The sequence below is a fragment of the Haemaphysalis longicornis genome, unplaced genomic scaffold (genome assembly GCF_048455015.1).
Source record: "Haemaphysalis longicornis isolate Haplotype H1 unplaced genomic scaffold, Haemaphysalis longicornis Haplotype H1 scaffold_13, whole genome shotgun sequence".
NCBI classification, from domain to species: Eukaryota; Metazoa; Arthropoda; class Arachnida; order Ixodida; family Ixodidae; genus Haemaphysalis; species Haemaphysalis longicornis.
In genome coordinates, this window is record NW_027526233.1 from 54126905 (window position 1) to 54132826 (window position 5922).

General features: G+C 48.2%; 1 non-coding gene across 1 annotated transcript; it reads right to left on the reverse strand.

Annotated features, from left to right (window-relative positions):
* Nucleotides 1-268: 268 nt before the first annotated feature.
* Nucleotides 269-340, reverse strand: Trnat-ugu (transfer RNA threonine (anticodon UGU)). Its single transcript has one exon. It is a non-coding gene; the product is annotated as a tRNA-Thr (tRNA).
* Nucleotides 341-5922: the final 5582 nt, after the last annotated feature.

A 5922-nucleotide genomic window follows, 5' to 3' on the forward strand; every position in this document is an offset into this window, starting at 1 on the left:
CGTGACTCGAACGTATGCAGCCTGTCATGAGCGGGTTACTGGCGGGAAGCCCTCTTATGCTACCTAGGCATCAAGGCTGCCAGAACCGAGACCCTCGCTAGGCTTTCGCAGAATAATATAGTAAGGAAATGAGGGGCTCGTTGAGGAAATACAGAAAGATAGGTCAGCCGTCTACAACGCCAAAGGAGGCATAGGGGTGTTTTCACTATGGGTAATTAGGTAAACATTTTTTTTAATTATACAGAAGAAAGAAAGAAAGAAAAACACGCGCCCAGAGTGGGGACCGAACCCACGCCTTTCGATTACATGTCGAATGCCTTACCAATTCGGCCATCTGGGCGACTGTGTTCTCCTTCACTTTCTGGGCGATTTATATTTACTACAAGTGTATCTGACCCTTGAGGGTGGTAGCCAGCGCCACTCTGACTACACGGGGAGAAGGGGGCCTTCTTTTTAGTCCCCGGGGCGTGACTCGAACGTATACAGCCTGTCTTGAGCGGGTTACTGGCGGGAAGCCCTCTTATGCTACCTAGGCATCAAGGCTGCCAGAACCGAGACCCTCGCTAGGCTTTCGCAGAATAATATATAAGGAAATGAGGGGCTCGTTGAGGAAATACAGAAAGATAGGTCAGCCGTCTACAACGCCAAAGGAGGCATAGGGGTGTTTTAACTTGGGTAATTAGGTAAACATTTTTATAAAAAATTATACAGAAGAAAGAAAGAAATAAAAACACGCACCCAGAGTGGGGACCGAACCCACGCCTTTCGATTACATGTCGAATGCCTTATAAATTCGGCTATCTGGGCGACTGAGTTCTCCTTCACTTTCAGGGCGATTTATATTTACTACAAGTGTATCTGACGCTTGAGGGTGGTAGTCAGCGCCACTCTGACTGCACGGGGAGAAGGGGGCCTTCTTTTAAGCCCCCGGGGCGTGACTCGAACGTATTCAGCCTGTCATGAGCGGGTTACTGGCGGGAAGCCCTCTTATGCTACCTAGGCATCAAGGCTGCCAGAACCGAGACCCTCGCTAGGCTTTCGCAGAATAATATAGTAAGGAAATGAGGGGCTCGTTGAGGAAATACAGAAAGATAGGTCAGCAGTCTACAACGCCAAAGGAGGCATAGGGGTGTTTTCACTATGGGTAATTAGGTAAACATTTTTTTAATTATACAGAAGAAAGAAAGAAAAACACGCGCCCAGAGTTGGGACCGAACCCACGCCTTTCGATTACACGTCGAATGCCTTATCAATTCGGCTATCTGGGCGACTGTGTTCTCCTTCACTTTCAGGGCGATTTATATTTACTACAAGTGTATCTGACGCTTGAGGGTGGTAGCCAGCGCCACTCTGACTACACGGGGAGAAGGGGGCCTTCTTTTAAGCCCCCGGGGCGTGACTCGAACGTATACAGCCTGTCATGAGCGGGTTACTGGCGGGAAGCCCTCTTATGCTACCTAGGCATCAAGGCTGCCAGAACCGAGACCCTCGCTAGGCTTTCGCAGAATAATATAGTAAGGAAATGAGGGGCTCGTTGAGGAAATACAGAAAGATAGGTCAGCCGTCTACAACGCCAAAGGAGGCATAGGGGTGTTTTCACTATGGGTAATTAGGTAAACATTTTTTTATTATACAGAAGAAAGAAAGAAAGAAAAACACGCTCCCAGAGTTGGGACCGAACCCACGCCTTTCGATTACACGTCGAATGCCTTATCGATTCGGCTATCTGGGCGACTGTGTTCTCCTTCACTTTCTGGGCGATTTATATTTACTACAAGTGTATCTGACGCTTGAGGGTGGTAGCCAGCGCCACTCTGACTACACGGGGAGAAGGGGACCTTCTTTTTAACCCCCGGGGCGTGACTCGAACGTCTACAGCCTGGCATGAGCGGGTTACTGGCGGGAAGCCCTCTTATTCTCCCTAGGCATCAAGGCTGCCAGAACCGAGACCCTCGCTATGCTTTCGCAGAATAATGTAGTAACGAAATGAGGGGCTCGTTGAGGAAATACAGAAAGATAGGTCAGCCGTCTACAACGCCAAAGGAGGCATAGGGGTGTTTTCACTATGGTTAAGTAGGTAAACATTTTTTTTAATTATACAGAAGAAAGAAAGAAAGAAAAACACGCGCCCAGAGTGGGGACCGAACCCACGCCTTTCGATTACATGTCGAATGCCTTACCAATTTGGCTATCTGGGCGACTGTGTTCTCCTTCACTTTCTGGGCTATTTATCTTTACTACAAGTGTATCTGACGCTTGAGGGTGGTAGCCACCGCCACTCTGACTACACGGGGAGAAGGGGACCTTCTTTTTAACCCCCGGGGCGTGACTCGAACGTGTACAGCCTGGCATGAGCGGGTTACTGGCAGGAAGCCCTCTTATTCTCCCTAGGTATCAAGGCTGCCAAAACCGAGACCCTCGCTAGGCTTTCGCAGAATAATATAGTAAGGAAATGAGGGGCTCGTTGAGGAAATACAGAAAGATAGGTCAGCCGTCTACAACGCCAAAGGAGGCATAGGGGTGTTTTCACTATGGTTAATTAGGTAAACATTTTTTTTAATTATACAGAAGAAAGAAAGAAAGAAAAACACGCGCCCAGAGTTGGGACCAAACCCACGCCTTTCGATTACATGTCGAATGCCTTACCAATTCGGCTATCTGGGCGACTGTGTTCTCCTTCATTTTCTGGGCTATTTATCTTTACTACAAGTGTATCTGACGCTTGAGGGTGGTAGCCAGCGCCACTCTGACTACACGGGGAGAAGGGGACCTTCTTTTTAACCACCGGGGCGTGACTCGAACGTGTACAGCCTGGCATGAGCGGGTTACTGGCGGGAAGCCCTCTTATTCTCCTTAGGCGTCAAGGCTGCCAAAAAAGAGACCCTCGCTAGGCTTTCGCAGAATAATATAGTAAGGAAATGAGGGGCTCGTTGAGGAAATACAGAAAGGTAGGTCAGCCGTCAACAACGCCAAAGGAGGCATAGGGGTGATTTAACTTGGGTAATTAGGTAAACATTTTTTTAAAAAATTATACAGAAGAAAGAAAGAAATAAAAACACGCGCCCAGAGTGGGGACCGAACCCACGCCTTTCGATTACATGTCGAATGCCTTATAAATTCGGCTATCTGGGCGACTGTGTTCTCCTTCACTTTCAGGGCGATTTATATTTACTACAAGTGTATCTGACGCTTGAGGGTGGTAGCCAGCGCCACTCTGACTACACGGGGAGAAGGGGGTATTCTTTTAAGCCCCCAGGGCGTGACTCGAACGTATACAGCCTGTCATGAGCGGGTTACTGGTGGGAAGCCCTCTTATGCTACCTAGGCATCAAGGCTGCCAGAACCGAGACCCTCGCTAGGCTTTCGCAGAATCATATAGTAAGGAAATGAGGGGCTCGTTGAGGAAATACAGAAAGATAGGTCAGCCGTCTACAACGCCAAAGGAGGCATAGGGGTGTTTTCACTATGGTTAAGTAGGTAAACATTTTTTTTTTAAATTATACAGAAGAAAGAAAGAAAGAAAAACACGCGCCCAGAGTGGGGACCGAACAAACGCCTTTCGATTACATGTCGAATGCCTTACCAATTCGGCTATCTGGGCGACTGTGTTCTCCTTCACTTTCTGGGCTATTTATCTTTACTACAAGTGTATCTGACGCTTAAGGGTGGTAGCCAGCGCCACTCTGACTATACGGGGAGAAGGGGACCTTCTTTTTAACCCCCGGGGCGTGACTCGAACGTGTACAGCCTGGCATGAGCGGGTTACTGGCGGGAAGCCCTCTTATTCTCCCTAGGCATCAAGGCTGCCAAAACCGAGACCCTCGCTAGCTTTCGCAGAATAATATAGTAAGGAAATGAGGGGCTCGTTGAGGAAATACAGAAAGATATGTCAGCCGTCAACAACGCCAAAGGAGGCATAGGGGTGTTTTAACTTGGGTATTTAGGTAAAAAATTTTTTAAAATTATACAGAAGAAAGAAAGAAAGAAAAACATGCGCCCAGAGTGGGGACCGAACCCACGCCTTTCGATTACATGTCGAATGCCTTATCAAATCGGCTATCTGGGCGACTGTGTTCTCCTTCACTTTCTGGGCGATTTATATTTACTACAAGTGTATCTGACGCTTGAGGGTGGTAGCCAGTGCCACTCTGACTACACGGGGAAAAGGGGGCCTTCTTTTTAGCCCCCGGGGCGTGACTCGAACGTATACAGCCTGTCATGAGCGGGTTACTGGCGGGAAGCCCTCTTATGCTACCTATGCATCAAGGCTGCCAGAACCGAGACCCTCGCTAGGCTTTCGCAGAATAATATAGTAAGGAAATGAGGGGCTCGTTGAGGAAATACAGAAAGATAGGTCAGCCGTCTACAACGCCAAAGGAGGCATAGGGGTGTTTTCACTATGGTTAATTAGGTAAACATTTTTTTTTAATTATACAGAAGAAAGAAAGAAAAACACGCGCCCAGAGTGGGGACCGAACCCACGCCTTTCGATTACATGTCGAATGCCTTACCAATTCGGCTATCTGGGCGACTGTGTTCTCCTTCACTTTCTGGGCTATTTATATTTACTACAAGTGTATCTGACGCTTGAGTGTGGTAGCCAGCGCCACTCTGACTACACGGGGAGAAGGGGACCTTCTTTTTAACCCCCGGGGCGTGACTCGAACGTCTACAGCCTGGCATGAGCGGGTTACTGGCGGGAAGCCCTCTTATTCTCCCTAGGCATCAAGGCTGCCAGAACCGAGACCCTCGCTAGGCTTTCGCAGAATAATATAGTAAGGAAATGAGGGGCTCGTTGAGGAAATACAGAAAGATAGGTCAGCCGTCTACAACGCCAAAGGAGGCATAGGGGTGTTTTCACTATGGTTAATTAGGTAAACATTTTTTTTTAATTATACAGAAGAAAGAAAGAAAGAAAAACACGCGCCCAGAGTGGGGACCGAACCCACGCCTTTCGATTACATGTCGAATGCCTTATCAATTCGGCTATCTGTGCGACTGTGTTCTCCTTCACTTTCTGGGCGATTTATATTTACTACAAGTGTATCTGACTCTTGAGGGTGGTAGCCAGCGCCACTCTGACTACACGGGGAGAAGGGGGCCTTCTTTTTAGTCCCCGGGGCGTGACTCGAACGTATACAGCCTGTCATGAGCGGGTTACTGGCGGGAAGCCCTCTTATGCTACCTATGCATCAAGGCTGCCAGAACCGAGACCCTCGCTAGGCTTTCGCAGAATAATATAGTAAGGAAATGAGGGGCTCGTTGAGGAAATACAGAAAGATAGGTCAGCAGTCTACAACGCCAAAGGAGGCATAGGGGTGTTTTCACTATGGGTAATTAGGTAAACATTTTTTTAATTATACAGAAGAAAGAAAGAAAAACACGCGCCCAGAGTTGGGACCGAACCCACGCCTTTCGATTACACGTCGAATGCCTTATCAATTCGGCTATCTGGGCGACTGTGTTCTCCTTCACTTTCAGGGCGATTTATATTTACTACAAGTGTATCTGACGCTTGAGGGTGGTAGCCAGCGCCACTCTGACTACACGGGGAGAAGGGGGCCTTCTTTTAAGCCCCCGGGGCGTGACTCGAACGTATACAGCCTGTCATGAGCGGGTTACTGGCGGGAAGCCCTCTTATGCTACCTAGGCATCAAGGCTGCCAGATCCGAGACCCTCGCTAGGCTTTCGCAGAATAATATAGTAAGGAAATGAGGGGCTCGTTGAGGAAATACAGAAAGATAGGTCAGCCGTCTACAACGCCAAAGGAGGCATAGGGGTGTTTTCACTATGGGTAATTAGGTAAACATTTTTTTATTATACAGAAGAAAGAAAGAAAGAAAAACACGCTCCCAGAGTTGGGACCGAACCCACGCCTTTCGATTACACGTCGAATGCCTTATCAATTCGGCTATCTGGGCG